The sequence below is a fragment of the Lynx canadensis genome, chromosome B2 (assembly GCF_007474595.2).
Source record: "Lynx canadensis isolate LIC74 chromosome B2, mLynCan4.pri.v2, whole genome shotgun sequence".
NCBI classification, from domain to species: Eukaryota; Metazoa; Chordata; class Mammalia; order Carnivora; family Felidae; genus Lynx; species Lynx canadensis.
Window position 1 is genome coordinate 80,002,605 of NC_044307.1, and position 16,936 is coordinate 80,019,540.

The 16,936-nt window shown below is 36.7% G+C and overlaps 1 protein-coding gene across 1 annotated transcript in view; it reads right to left on the bottom strand.

The window, feature by feature from the left end:
* The window catches only part of RNGTT (RNA guanylyltransferase and 5'-phosphatase), a 313,848-nt gene that overhangs the window by 23,219 nt on the left and 273,693 nt on the right, over window positions 1-16,936 (bottom strand). The gene's annotated exons all lie outside the window — the stretch shown is intronic.

Here is a 16,936-nt window from a genome sequence, read left to right on the forward strand (position 1 = left end):
TTATATCCTTGCTTCATGCACTTTGCCATTTTCTCTTCTATTTCATTAAAAGAAAAACAAAATTGACTGAGATCCACTGAACTGCTTTCAAGACCAACCTCCAAAGTTAGAAAAAAGCCTCACAAAGTATGCAAAAAAGAATGGATGGTTCAAGCAACTATTAAGGAAGTGGGGGTGGCATTTCACCTTTTCTGTCTTGAATTGTATGAAAAATGGAGGTGGACACCTCTCAGGACAGGAGTCCTCCCGCTCAGGATGCTAAGCTAGACCTAATCTCAGGGCTCCTGCCACCTTGCACATGTCATCTCCTTCTTCAGAGTGACTGCACTGTGAAGAAGCTGGTCTGGGCCAGGCACAGACTCTCTCTCACCTGTCTCTTCTGTAGTCCCTTTGGCACAACATGCTGGTGAAGAAGAGCTGATGCTTGACTTTAATAATTCCAGATAACATTTTTATGGCATTTTTCCCTAGGGAATTGAACCTATTCTGTCAGTTCCTGAAATAGCATGTGATATATTACTTTATAGTAAAACTTCTTCCTTCTGTTTATATTCTCCTCCTCTTAGATGGCAAAGCTTTCCTTGAGCAAACAAAACAAGTGACCTTGTTTTGTTCACTGCCAGGTCCTGCTGAACACACAATGGGTGCTCAATAAATATGTGTTTAAAACAAAAATCAAACTTGATGAGTATTACAGAAAGAAATTATAGAAATGACATCACATGTTACAACATTCCAGCCACTATTCAATGACTTTCATCCTCTGGACTGACCTGGCTCTCTTCCTGATCCAGGCATTTGTACTTATTCTTCCCTCTGACTGGCACATCATTCACTCTTCCTCTCTGGCTAGCCACTTCTGCTTTACCAGGACCACTTTCTTTGGAAAAGCCTCTCTGATTCCCCAGATTTTTGTGCTTTCACTGATCTACTCACAGTATGCTAATCGTCCCTTATCTTACTTAAAATGACAGCCCACTGAATTCTCTGCATCTCCAATTTGACAATAAGCTTGATCAGAATGGAACTTTCATACAGTGCCTAGCACACAGTATGTGCTCAGTTAAAACTTTTCCATGCATACATGCATGAAAAGTTATGTACTTCTGGCCTGAGAACAAAACCAAACCAAACTAGAAGAAGTCCAACCTAATGACCCAGTCATATAGGCAATTAGAATGGATCAACCATAGCTTTCTGAGCAGAGGTCCCTTTAAACCACGCTGCCACATGGAATTAGGCTTCTCCTAGCTTTGTGGATGTGGACATGATTTCTAGTGAAAGAGGAAATAGGGATGTTAGCTACTGGGGAGATCTGAAGAGGACAAGAAGGAGGAGAAAATAAGCAAGCAAACCCACTTGCAAGCATTTTTAAGTCAGATAGGAAACAAACATACAAAATAGTTAAGATACCCTGTTCATTATAACCAAGAACTTTCTGCCTCCTAAAATATGAAAGATAATGACACATCCATTCAGTATTTATCAATACTGTTCATGGTAAGAAAAAGGATGAATGCATCAAAGTGGCCAAATGGGAGAAGCACTGGATAATACACACTGTAAACATGCAAATTTTAAATAAGTAATTCACTTATATAGCCTTACTGACAATAACTCAAATTTTATAAACATTATAAACATTAACCCTCTAGATCAAAAACGTCTTTATAAACATTAACACTTCACAATCTTGTGAGCTAGTTTTACAAGACTGTAGATTTAAACAGTGACTTAGGACCCATGTAAATAAGGATGAATTCAAAATAGATGTCTACCTTCTTGCTGTTACACTATACTGAGCCTTTATTTCCTTCTTGAAACAATTTCCATGTATTTTCCACAATAAAAATCTTAAAAAAATATCTCCATCAAGATTTTCTATCAAATCTGCAGATACAAGGATCAGCAAATTGTCTCAAGAAACAGGACTGGCCAAATTAGTTCAAAGTGGCTTTGGTAAAAATATTCAACAGGACTACACAAAGCTAAAAGGCCACAGGCTGAGAAAAGACATATGACAAGCCACTGAAAGTCTGCCCTCAGAGTGTACACAGGGGTGGCTTCAAGACTCTAATTTATCATTTTACTAATGATCCAACAGATGACTTCATGAATAGCCTACTAATAAGATCTAAATTCAAATTTGAAGACTCTTTTGAATATCCATTAGGGAAAGTAATATAATGAAAGAATTTCAGAGGAGAAAGTTTTGCAAAAGAAAATTACAGAAAATAAAACATAATTTGCAAAAAAAAAAAAAAACATAAAAGATGAAGTCCTGGTAAATATTTAATATGTAAGGGAAAATGGAAACGCTGTAATCACCATGGAGAGAGAAGTCACAGTAGACAGATTGTCAGAACAAGATTTAAAATGAGACATTCCATTATATTCATATATTATTGCTATTAATAGTTCTCACCTCTTTTAACAGAAAGAGAGGCATATTATTGTAGCAGGAGGTACTTTTGGAGGAAAGACTCTTGAAGGGAGAAAATATACCTTACTGCTGACTGGAGAATTAGGGTTAAGTGTAAGCAATTTGTTAGGCTTGCTCTTTCTTCCATCTTTCTCTCTATATTCGCCCAGAAAATTATAAAATGCTTTTAAAAAGTAACAGGGAAGATATAAACACAGAAGCAATCATTCCTTTGTATTTGTTCTCTGTGTTTGGTGTGTGGTGTGTGTGTGTACATGTGCACATACTTTGCAAGTACAGGTATGTGTATGTATATGATGCACATGATACATATGTGTGTGTGTGTGTGTGTGTATACATATATATTATATGTAAGTATTTTCCAGATTTTACATATTAGATCCAGACCTTTCAAAAAGCATGTAGGTGATGTTTGGATACAAAATCTAAACAGGTGCCCTCCTCAATGGCACCTGTTGGGATGAGCACTGGGTGTTGTATGGAAACCAATTTGACAATAAATTTCATATTAAAAAAAATAAAATTTTATTTTTAAGGTGCAAAAAAATAATTCTAAAAAGTTAGACAAGGATAAATCAAATCTTCCAAATGAGGATAGGATAAGAGCAGAAGACTTGGCTTTCATTTTTGAACCTTCTAAGGCCTAGAATGATGAACAAATCCCAGCCCTCTATGTACATATACATCACTGCCTGTTTAGTCAGAAAATGGCATATTCAGGAATAGAATCCTACATCATTGGTGATCAGTCCTGCAGCCTTTAATTTCATCATTTGGATGTATGTGCTTATTTTCATTTATAGACTCCAGATCTGCAGATATAGGATTTGCGATTTTTAGTATTTACCCTATGTGGAAATGTATCAGATTCAACCCCCTCCTGCTCTTTAGTCCAAGAATAGGAACATATTCTCCTTTTTTTAGGGATATAGGTCATTTATACAACAAATATTTCTTCAGCTGGTATCACTGTGCAATCATATTCTAATGAGTCAAAAGAGCTTCCCCTACCACCACCTGGGGGGAGGTAGCTGAGAATACATTTGTATCAGAAAGAAACCAACCACAATTCTTCTATGGTCAGGGCTATCTCTAGCACCTGCCCTGCAGCATGAGGAGGAAGGGCATCATTTGACTGCTGTCTCTGATGCATACATTGTCAAGCACCCTGACTCCAGTAGATCTAGTTCTTTTAGGAAAGCCAGTATGGTTGCTTCTTACAGACCTAACATTTTGAATTCTGCTTTATAAGGAATGCTGTTTTAGAGTAATTCCCATTTCTTACTGCTAATTAATATATCACCCTTTGGTAAACCATATCAAATTTATAAGGAGGAGCAGATCTATGTTACCATGTGGTCAGTCATGGAAGGTTTCAAGTTTACTTTCATCTGGCTCCAAAGCTGTTACTCATATAGTCTGATAGCACTCTCAATGCATTTTATTTGACTCTGAATATTTTCACTTTCTTTTATAAACCTCTAAAGCCAAATGGTCATAAATGTATTTTAGTTTGGGTGAAAAAAAGAGAAAAAACTAGAAAGGATCTTGCACAGGATTTAATGAAAAACCGTATTTCTGATTTGAAAAAATTGTTTTAAGGCAAAGATGAGAACCTCAAGTCTCCTGTCCAATTCTGAGCTCCTTCCAACATACCACACTGCTTTCTTTTTACTTCTTCACAGATAACTAAATAACATGCAATTTAAGGGCAATTCTGTACAGTATCTTCCTCACCTTGCTACATTATTGAGACAATTTAGGAAAGAGGATGACAAGAAAATAGTAAGAACTTTAGAGTAGGTAGGACTAAGTTAAAATCCTGACTCGGGTCCTTCTGATACACGTGCAGTGCACTCCATGCTACACAATCCTTAGGCTCCATGCTATTTAATTTGTAAGCCATGTAACCTGGAGTACAATGCTCGCAATCTGCCAGATGGTTGCTGTTGGGACTTAATGAGTTAACTTATGTAAACCATTTGGTAGACATCAGGGGACACAACTCCATTAGTCTGCTTTCTTGTTATTTCCTGGGGTTATTCTGCACTCGATTTATGTAGGAAAACATGAAAATGTATCACATAAACAGAAGAATTTTTCTTCCATTCCAGTTCCTTTGACTTCCATTTTAAACAAGAAAATAAAACTAAATAAACTGAAGAAACTAAACCCCATTGTGGTTCACGCTTACTTATTCAATATATGCTTTATAATAAAACTATTAAGGGTAGTAAATGAAGGCAAATAATGAACTATTTGGTTTCTTTGCATTCTATTTTTTGTCACTCTGAATTAGAAAACTGTTGGCTACACCAAGAGGTTATTTATGAATTAAAGTCAAAGTAAAACCTGGTTTTGAGACAGAACACCTTGAGCTCATAATATCTCCTAAGTTGGAACCCTGTGTCACGGACATGATGAACTCCTGAGCATAGCATCCCCGTGTGCCCTGTTTTCTCAGGAGAGGTGTATCAAGTTTTCGGCAGCCCACGTCCGCTAGGACAGATATTCAAAGAACATACCTGTGGTTTTAGTTATTTACTCACTCAGTTTCTCATGTCATAACTTCTCATGTGAAAAAAAAAAAACTGTAAAAAGAAAGGATACTGGAGATCCTAATGATCTGGATCAAAAGGTAATAAAAGTATAAGGTCCCTATTTGCAATGGCTTATTAAATGCCTTGGAGGAAGGGTGATGGTGGTAGAAGGAAACACCATTTTTTTAAAAACGACTTTTATAAACCTGGTATTGTGGTAAGTACTTTGTCCACACTATTCTAAATACTTCATACAATAATTCCAAAAAGTAGATACTGTTATTCCCATTTTATAAATGAAAAACAAGGTATAACCCATCAAAGTACATAAATTGGGTTAAGAATTTCACCAGGTTTGTCTAGTTCTAAAGTCCATCCTAAGGTTTAGGGGTTAATGTGATTTTCAATTGAATGGCAAATCATCCTTGTGCATTTTAATAGATTCATGAAAAAATTTCCATAAAGATTCCTAAAAACTAATTATGAAAGTTAATCCTACACCCCATGAAGGACATAAACATGTCTCACACCCCAGCCTGCCACATTTCTCACAATTAAATCTACATAAAAAAAGCACAATAGCCAAAACAAACTAAAAATTTAAGGGTTCTATTATTTTGGATAAGATATACTTTTTCTCTAAAATGCTAAATTTCCCTATTGGTTACATAGCATGAGCAATTTTCTACCAGGAAATCTCTTATATTTATAGCAAGCTAATTACTCTCTAGAAGTGATTGTCACATGCATGCGGATGGTTTTAGGATTCAATTTTGTCAAAAGCTGGAAAATTAATTCATGCCTCATCCCATGCAAGCCTTATGTTTTAAGAGATTAAAAGCCACCACAAAGACCTATTACCATGGAATTTCTAAAGACTACCCTTGACTAAAAAATTCATTAATCTAGTTTTCTTTAGATGATATAAGCTACCAGACAGTTTGTTTGCTGTGATAAATTCAAAATTCCACCTAATTACAAAGGGAATATCTGTTTATTAGAAAGAATAGTGTTATGTCTTAAAGTTTAGCCAAAAAAAATCTTACATCTTAATCATGAATGTACTTTATTACATTAAAGCAAAAGATTTCAGGAAATCAAATGCTCACTAATTTTCTTTTCTTTTCTTTTAAAAGCATATCAGACATATAGGCATTATTAGTTGCACAAATTGAGGTATTCACTCTGCTCTCTACCAGTTAAGAAAAGGCACTTTTCCCATCTTTACAGCTGTTTTTAATACACACTTTTCTCAAAAGCTACAATAAGCTATTTACTACACAATAACTGTTTTCTCTCAAAAGACAAATGTAAGCAACATTTTGAAAACTTCAATTTGTTGCAATATATAACTGCTGAGTTTCTTAATTTGTATCAGCAAAAGTGAATTATGCTACTTTTGCTGCTGTCAAACAACAAACACTTAAAACGATTACCAATTTTGACTCTTACTTGAGTTTTTTTCAGCTGAACATGGTAATACATTTCAAAAATGATGTCAAAGATGCCACTTGACTACCACAAATATGGAATCAACATATGGTGTATCCCTGAAGAATATGAAGAACCTTTTTTATTTTAGAGGAGGCAACATCTATTTCTTTTTTTTTTTTAATGTTTATTTTATTTTTGAGAGAGACAGAGCACTAGCAGGAGAGGGGCAGAGAGAGAGGGAGACACAGGATCTGAAGCAGGCTCCAGGCTCTGAGCTGTCAGCATAGACAGCATAGAGCCCCGACGAGGGGCTCAAACTCACCAACTGCAAGATCATGACGTGGCCGAAGTCAGACACTTAACCGACTGAGCCACCCAGGGGCCCCAACACCTATTTCTTAATCTACAGTGAGTCTCACTAAAGCATGTCATACTATTATACTCCAGCAGTTATGATGATTTCGTACAAGCAACCCTAAAAAGTTTAATAGGTTTCCAAGATTACCTATCGACATATACAGCATGTACTATTCACATACTTTAGTCTGTGAGGTAACTTTCTCATGTCAAGCATGGAAAGTGGCAAGTTAAGATATACAAAGGTAGGGGCACCTAGGTGGCTCAGTCGGTTAAGCGTCTCACTTTTGATTTCAGCTCAGGTCATGATCTCACAGTTCATGAGATTGAGTGCCAGATGAGGCTACACACTGACAGCACAGAGTCTGCTTGGAATTCTCCCTCCCTCTCTGCCCCTCCCCTGCTCACGTTCTCTCTCTCAATAAATAAACTTTTTAAAAAATTATATAAAAAAAAAACATATAAAAAGGTAAAATCTTAAAAGGTAAGTAAGAATACAGGAAAATGCAAATACAACTCAGAGACAGTGCAGGTTCGGTTCCAGACTGCCACAATAAAGTGAGTCAAACGAATGTTTTTATATAAAAGTTATGTTTACACAATACTGTAGTCTATTAAGTGTGAAACAGCATTGTGTAATAAAATGTACATGCCTTAATTTGAAAGTATTTTATTGCTAAAAAATGCTAACCATCATCTGAGCTTTCAGTGAGTTGTAATCTTTTTGCTGATAGAGGGTCTTTGCCTCCATGTTGATGGCTGATGACTAATCAGGGTGGTGGTTGCTAAGAGCTGGGGTGTGACAATTTCTTAAAATGACAATGAAGTTTGCTGCACTGACTGATCTCCTTTCACCAATTCCTTGCAGTAAATGATGTTGTTTGACAGCATTTTGCCCACAGTAGGACTTCTTTCAAAATTGGAGTCAATCTTCTTAAATCTTGCTGCTGATCTATCAACTAAGTTTATGTAATATTCTAAATCTTTTAATGTCATTTGAACAGTCTTCACAGCATCTTCACTAAGAGATTCCATCTCAAGAAACCATTTTCTTGAGATTGCAGCAATTCAGTCACATCTTCAGGCTCCACTTCTAACTCTACCTCTCCTATTTCCACCATATCAGCAGTTACTTCCCCTGCTAAATTCTTAAAATACTCCAAGTCATCCGTGAGAGTTGGAATCAACTTCTTCCAAACTCCTGTTAATGTTGATATTTTGACCTCTTCCCATGAATCACGAATGTCCTTAATGGCATCTGGAACACTGAATCCTTTCCATTTTCAATTCACTTTGCCCAGATCCATCAGAGGAATCAAAACGTATTTCTTAAATAATAGACTCGAAAGTTGAAATTATTCCTTGATTCATGGGCTACAAAACTGATGCTGCGCTAGCAGGCGGGAAAACATTATACATCTGCATCAGCACTCTTGGGTGACCGGATGCATTGTCAATAAGCAATAATATTTGTGGGGTTTTAAAAATTATTTTATTATTCGTTTTTTCATTATGATAAGTAATCACCAATTTTACCCATCCTTCCACCCACCTCCCCTCTGGTAACCATCAGTTTGTTCTCTATAGTTGAGAGTCAATTTCTTGGTTTCTCTCTCTCTCTCTCTCTCTCTCTCTCTCTCTCTCTCCCCGTTTGCTCATTTGTTTTGTTTCTTAAATTCCACATGAATGAGATCATATGGTATTTGTTTTTCCCTGACTTATTTCTCTTAGCATTATTGCTAATGCTACATTAATGCTACAAAAAAATACAATAAATATGCATGCATTCCTCTGAATTTGTGTTTTTGAATTTTGGGGGTAAACACCCAGTAGCGAGATTACTGGATCATAGGGTAGTTCTATTTTTAACTTTTTGCGGAATCTCCATGCTGTTTTCCACAGTGGCCACACCAGTCTGCATTCCTACCAACAGTGCACCAGGTTTCCTTTTTCTCCACATCCTCACCAACATCTCCTTTTTTCTTATGTTTTTGAAATTAGCCATTCTGACAGGTATGAGGTGACCTCTCATTGTAGTTTTGATTTTTATTTTCCGGCTGATGAGTGACGTTGAGCATCTTTTCATGTGTCAGTTGGCCATCTGGATGTCTTCTTTGGAAAAGTATCTGTTCATGAATGAGCAGTAATATTTGGAAAGGAATCTTTTCTTCTGAGCAGGTCTCAACAGTGGGCTTAAAATATTCAGTAAACCCTGCTGTAAACATATGTGCTGTCATCCAGGCTTTGCTCCATTTATAAAGCACAGGAAGAGAAGTTTTAGCATAATTCTTAATTGCCCTAGGTTTTTCAGAATGGTAAATGAGCACTGGCTCCAACTTAAGGATACTGGTTTCATTAGCCCCAAACAAGAGAGTAAGCTTCAGAGCCAGGAATTGACTTCTCCTCTCTAGCTAATGAAGTCCTAAGATGGCATCTTCCAGTATAAGGTTGTTTCATCTACATTAAAAAATCTGTTTAGTAACTAATCTTCATTGATTACCTTAGCCAGATTTTCCAGAGAATTTACTGCAGTGCTACAACAGCACTTACTCCTTTACCTTACACTCTGATGTTATAGAGATGGCTTCTTTCCTTAAACCTCATGAACCAACCTCTGCTAGTTTCAAGTTTTACTTCTGCAGCTTCCTCACCTCTCTCAGCCTTTGTAGAATTGAGGAGAGGCAGGGCCTTGCTCTGGATTAGATTTTGGCTTAAGAGAATGTTATGGCCGCTGTGATCCTTTACCTAGACCACTAAAACCTTCTCCATATCGACAACAAGACTGTTTCACTTTCTTACCATTTGTGTTTTCACTGGAATAGTACTTTAAATTTCCTCTAAGAATTTTTTCATTGCAATCACAATTTGGCTGTTTGGCACAAGAGGCCTACCTTTTGGCCTATATTGGCTGCTGACACACCTTTCTCACTAAGCTTCATCATTTCTAGCTTTTGATTTAAAAGGAGAGTATGACTCTTCTTTCACTTGAACACTTGGAGGCCACTGTTGGATTATTGCCAGCTCTGAGGTCAGTATCATGTCTTAGGGAATAGTGAGGTTCAAGGAGAGAGAACAGGCCAGTTGGAGGAGTCAGAACACACACAGTTATCAATTAAATTAGCCATTGTAAGGGTATGGTTTGTGGTGCCCCAAAACAATTATAATAGTAACATCAAAGATCACTGATCACAGATCACCATAACAAATGTAACAGTAATGGAAAAGTTTGAAATATTATGAGAATTACCAAAATGTGACATAGAGGCACCAAGTGAGTAAATACTGTTGGAAAAATAGTGTAATTATGGCATTATGGCTGAACCATTTCTGAACACGTATTATTCATGTATGCAAGAGAACTCAACATCCTATGTTTAAGTTGGAAGGCCCCTAAATAAAAATTCAGAAAGGATCCTTACTAATTATAAAAGATAAAACCGTTTTTTAAGAGGTTCCTCTTAATAATATATTGCTTTTGGAGCATGTTGGTAGCTCAGTCAGTTAAGCATCCGACTTCGGCTCAGGTCATGATCTCATGGTCGGTGGGTTTGAGCCCCGCATCAGGCTCGGTGCTGACAGCTCAGAGCCTGCAGCCGGCTTCAGATCTGTGTCTCCCTCTCTCTCTGCCCCTCCCCTGCTCATGCTCTCTCTCTCTCTCTCTCTCTCTCTCTCTCTCTTTTTTCTCTCAAAACTAAACATTAAAAAAATTTTTTGGGGGGGGCACCTGGGTGGCTCAGTCGGTTAAGCGTCCGACTTCGGCTCAGGTCATGATCTCGCGGTCCCTGAGTTCGAGCCCCGCGTCGGGCTCTGTGCTGACAGCTCAGAGCCTGGAGCCCGTTTCAGATTCTGTGTCTCCCTCTCTCTCTGCCCCTCCCCTGTTCATGCTCTGTCTCTCTCTGTCTCAAAAATAAATAAACGTTAAAAAAAAATTTTTTTTTAATAATATATTGCTTTTATGAGATTGCCTGGAATCTAACATTAGCATATTTCTAGTTGGGTAGAAAAGCTCCCAGCTTCTGTGAAAGCTCCTGTGTGTTTTCTTTAAGATGCCCATGTAAAGTTGAAGTTCACTGCTACCATGATTATAAATCATAAGGACTCAGACACAGAGATGAGCTCTATGCTATAGAGACAAGCAAAGTATCTAAATCTGCATGTGACTTAAAAGAGGAGTATGGATTATAAAGCACACTGCATCACTAGTGCTGTGACAAAAGGGAAAGCCGTGAGGCACTGAGTGACAAGAGAACTGAAAGCAGACCTGGTTCAGTCACTTTGCTGGAGAAACTTGAAGATACACATGTGCAAGTTAAGTTGGAGAAGTATTTTAAGCTTCAAAGCTCTTTTATATCACTCAGTATGGTTTTGAGTAGCAGTGACAGAGACATCAGCTACTGCCACAGTGAAGAAAGGGAGACTTGGAGTAAAGACAGCAGGCTCACTGAAGAAAAAAACCCACTGCAGACAAAAGATTCCAAGCGTAACGGCTGATGCTTTTTGTCTTCTTGGCTGTATTCAAATAAGTAAGGAGAATCACATTCAAATATTTAGAACCACAAGAGCAATGCATGTGATTAAAAGAAATACCAGTTAAGTGTGTAGGCCCTTTAAATATACAACCCCCCCCCCACCAGTGTAGGACTACTGCATTAAGGAAAACACAGAACAATTAGCACCCACCCCCCTCATTAAAAAAAGAAAAGACAGGAACACAATGTCCATGAATGAAGGTACTATATTTTTCCAGGAGGATGTAGAGATCCCTTAGGCTCACTGGTCAAAGCTTATTGATATACATAATTAGTTGCAAATTAAGGTTACTGTATTTGACAAATTCAGTTACCTGATTTTCCCTATAAATTTTGGCACTTAAGTTACTGGCAGGGGAAAAAAAAATAGAAGCAGTATGAAAAGAACTGTCAGAATCTGACTGAGAAATGACAGCTGACAGCAAATCACCAACCACAAAAGCACAGTAATCTTGAACCACTTTCTGAGGCAGTAACTGGCTTAAGAGTCATTAACAATTCCTGAGGCCATCACTTTATTAAAGTACAAGCTAATAGCCTAAGATGACACTCGAAATAAAAGTTATATAAATTATAGAACACTTTAAGAAGGTAGGGAGAAGTTATTAACTTAAATGCTTGCTTTAAAAAGCTATATGGGAAATATTTCACGAAATAATGATGATGTTGGATAACTGAAGTCTTTACTGCCTTGCAGTTTAAAAAAAATTTTTTTAACGTTTATTCATTTTTTGATAGAGACAGAGTGTGAGTGGGGGAGGGGCAGAGAGAGAGGGAGACTCAGAATCCGAAGCAGGCTTCAGGCTCTGAACTGATAGCACAGAGCCCAACGCAGGGCTCGAACCCACAGACCGTGACGTGAGATCATGACCTGAGCTGAAGTCGGACGCTTAACCGACTGAGCCACCCAGGCGCCCCTACTGCCTTGCACTTCTGTAGAGCTTGTTTTTTTGTCAAAGTGTTGTATGGGCCAATTCCCTTGAAATACTTGATCAACAGTCTTGAATGAAAAATTTAAACCAGCAATGTTTACACAAAAACAGCACTGCAAGAACAAAGAAAGTGAGTGGGCTTAGGGAGTCAGAGAAACCTGGTTTCCAATCCCAATTATATGATTTACTGGTTGCATGATCATGGGCAAGTTATTCAACACTTAACTTCTCTGTGTCTCAATTTTCTTATCTAGAAATACAAATATCTACTTTATTAAGACTGTTATAATAGTATAATGTGTCCTGGGCACATATGTCCTCAGTAAAAATGATTTATTTTGCAATTTATAAAAATACCTTATTTCTATTCACATCTAGTACAATTAAAATCATATGTTACAATTCCATAATGCCAGAGCTAGGTATTTAAAATTATCATTGATCTTAACACAAACCTCTAACTTTGAAAATAATGTCAAAACATTATTATTTCCAAAGAGAAGAATAGATATCAAGCCAGAAATATGCAATTTCTACTACTGGGTAGTATATATCACTACAGTATGGGTTTCTGCTTTCAGATTACCATACAGAAATACTGAAAAAAATGTTTAATGAAAATAGTACAGTATAGGAAGTAGAAATTTAGAATTATGTCTTATTCAATACTAATTATTATTTATTTTTAACTCAGTAATAGACTCTCGATGCTATGTTTTAAAAGTCACAATTTTAGGGGCGCCTGGGTGGCTCAGTCAGTTGGGCGACCAACTTTGGCTCAGGTCATGATCTCAGAGCTCATAACAGCTCAGAGCCTGGAGCCTGCTTCAGATTCTGTGTCTCCGTCTCTCTCTTGCCCCTCCCCAACTTGCGCCCACTAGCTCGTTCTCTCTCTCTCTCTCTCTCTCTCTCTCTCTCTCTCAAATAAATAAACATTAACAAAAGTTTTTAAGTCACAATTTTAGAGATAACTCTCTGAACAAGCTGTGAATACAATAAAAAGGGTAATTACCACCTTCCATGGTGGAAGGGTATACTGAACTGATTTCTTTTTCACAATAAAAAATATGCATTGAAAAAACCTGAACCAATCAATCTATGGTCTTTTTCCAGAATACAAGTCTCCTCTGAAAAATATATCTAACAGTCTTAGGCTTAGTCTTAATTCCTCAAGACACACACAAAAGAGATGAAAACAACTGAAATAGCAACTATGGAGAGGCAGGCTCTTTTATGACTTGAACGGTCAGATTCAAAGATATAACTAGCCATATTAAGAAACGTTCTCTAATGCATTTTCTTGTCACAAGTAAAAGTTCAATTTGAGCAGCAACATAATGTCAGAAACAACTAATAGAAACATTAATTTGAACTATTTTTATATTAGTTCCATTTCTTTCTCTTAGCGAACACTTCAAATAACATGAAAAAGACATAAAAATATTTTACTATCTGATAGTTATGACTTTAGGAATTCAGGACCCTTTTCTTATTGTCCATGCCAGTGACCTTTATTATTAGTTTATTTAGCTGGGGCCTAAAGAAACCATCTGGAATACTTATATAAATTGTCAGGGAAATGTCATTTCTTTACGCTGAGCTTGGTTCTCACCTAAAAATTTTAATGTTTCTCTAAAAAGGTATTAGGGTCCCCTTGCCTTGTTCCAACTTAGAAATCCTTAAAGTGGTCTGTACGGTCTTGCTGTTAGTATGGTTGGGTTTTTAAAAATATTCTCTAAGGGGCACCTGGGTGGCTCAGTCGGTTAAGCGGCTGACTTCAGCTCAGGTCCATGAGTTTGAGCCCCATGCTGGGCTCTGTGCTGACAGCTCAGAGCCCGGAGCCTGTTTCAGAATCTGTGTCTCCCTCTCTCTGACCCTCCCCTGTTCATGCTCTGTCTCTCTCTGTCTCAAAAATAAATAAACGTTAAAAATATTCTCTAATACCAAATCACCTCTTCAACCATATTTCCTTACATAAGCTTTTGCTCTTGTATCCAAGGCAAGTCTTTATAGTTCCACAACTTTGCATCTTCTGTTTTCCTGAAACACCTGTCATCCTTCTATCCCTACAGGGGGTAAACAGAAAAAGACAAAGACAAACACTCACTCTCTCTCAAACACACACACATTCTACTATTCACCTTATTGGTAAGACAACACACAGTTTGCATTTCCTTTCTAAATCCCAACCCAGCTACCTCAGTCCACAGTTTTCCTCAACTTTTGACATTTATAGCTAATTCCAAGCATTTGACACATCACATCCTATCCTGAATTGTTCATGATATTTTAACAAAGAGATTTCTTCCATCTCAGCAGCCAGACTATAAATAAGTTGCAGGCATATAAAATATCTTATTAATCTTTATATCCCTATTCTCCACCAAAATACCTTAGATATATATACTTAGTTGATGTTCCTTTTTGACTAGCAGGTAAGTTTTGAAAACAGTATGTATAGTCAAGGGAACAGGGAACTGCAAACATCAGAGAGGAGTGGAAGTTAGGGAGAATAAAGGTACAATGGGATGGGAAAGGCTAATGGGAGGAACTTACATTTGCTACAGTGGACAGTAGGAAGCCATGTTGGTGGCAATTAAAAATGAAAAAAAAAAAGCAAACAAATGCAGGGTAAACTTATGAAAGGCTCTGAAGGCCACAAATAGACTGACTTTATGCTAGAGAGTGTCAAAATGCCTAAAACAGAGATGATCAAGGAATGTAAGGTGTTGAGGAGGAAAGTGAGGTAGACCAACCTCAAGTCACTCAGGAGAGGTGGACATTAACTGTCATGGCTAACAGAACTGAAGCCTCAAGGAAGATTATGTTCTCATTAAGGACATTTGAGACGCCACCAAGGAGTGGAATTCAAAGAATAGACTTGTCTTTACCTTTTTTCTACCAAGTGATAATTTTTCACGATTTTATTGCTTTAATAAATTATTCAGCCAGTAAAAGTGTCTAAAAATCAACATCAGACTTAAGATTTTACTTCTTATGGATAAGGATGACTTCTACAAGAGCTTGGGGTCTATATCTTTTAACAGGCTATAATAGTGTGGAATAGTTCACCACTAGTAGTAACTTACCCTCACCAATATAATTTTTACCTTTTCCTCATGTGGTTCCATTCCACTCCAGAAATCTCCGCTTCATGACATCTAATGACCCACATCATGTACATATTCCCTTATTTCATTCATCCTTTTGCTAAACCAAAACCACCCTGAGAGTATCTCCTTGCTTATTCTCACAGTCACTGCGTTTTACATCATCCAATTACCCTTGTGCTATGCAACCAACCTACTCATCCTGAAACTTAAAAAACATCTGTTCCTTCTCCTTGCAATTCTGCTATAATTCTTTTTGCAGCTAAAATCAGCCCTGAGTCATCAAAATGCCTCCAAGATACACTGATCTTGAAAAACATTAAAATGTCTTAATTCCAGCTATGCTCACAAAGCAAATTCAACTTTGAGCCAGAAAATGAGAAACTGTTTATCACTATATCTAGCAAAACTGCCACACCTGGTTAAAAAAAAAAAATCTTGTAAATGAGATATTAACTTTTTCTTAAGCTAATCAGAGCACTCAAAATCTCAGGTGATTTGTTTATATACCTGATTTCCTACCACCTGGTATCTTTCTTAAAGAAATAAATTAGATTTCCAGAGACTGTTTCAAATTAATAACCATACAAGACTTTCACCCAGATCTCTTGAACATTAAGAAGTATTAAAGGTAAAATAAGAAATATTTAATATAAAAGAAAAATAATAAGTAGGGTTGGCCCTTCTAAAAATAATACCTGAGGAGGGATATATGACAAATAAACTTCAAACTAGATGCTTTGGGAACAGAAAGAAAAATACTTCATAAAGATATCAGAAGATACTATAATTAGAAGCCTTTTAATATCTCACAGATTCACAAGTGTTCCCAATACAAGAACACTCAGCTCTTGCTGTTAACAACCAATGAACATAAACACTCAACGCTAACTAAATAAGTAGCAAAGGTAAGATTATAACTTTGAGTTCTTTATACTCCAGTATCTTTTTACATAAACAAACCACAATGATGCTCTACCTTGATCCTCGTGGTGAAACCATATTTCTTTTGGAAGAGTCATAGAGTCCAGCCAGCGTCTTAACTAGTATTAATCAATTATAGGGATAATTTGGCCTATTGTACAAGCAAAACTCAGAAGGAATTCAAGGACTATAATAATATTGTATATGATAATAATGCAACATAAATAGTAACTATACAGTATACACTAAATACTAGACACTTAAATAATACTCCATAGAAGGCAATAACTGCTACCTGTTGGCAACATAATCTTGGATTTGTTACTCAGCCTTCTACGTCTTCCTAATCTGTAAAACTGGAAATGCTAAAAGTACCTGCACTTTATATACTGTTTCAGAATTAATTAGAACAGTGCCTGGCATTAGTGCTCAACAAATGTTGTCTGTAATATTTTTTTTGCTTGATAACAGTACTAAAACTGTGTTTTCAGTTTTAAAGAAATTAATTATCCTATTTTTTCCTTTTTCATGATAGAAAGTTTTCAAATACTGACAAAGAAGAAAAAAGATGAGATGCCCAAAGAGGTATCATATGGTTACAATATTTGATGATAAATGAGAAAAATTATTATACATTAGATATACATTAAACTTAAATACTCTTATT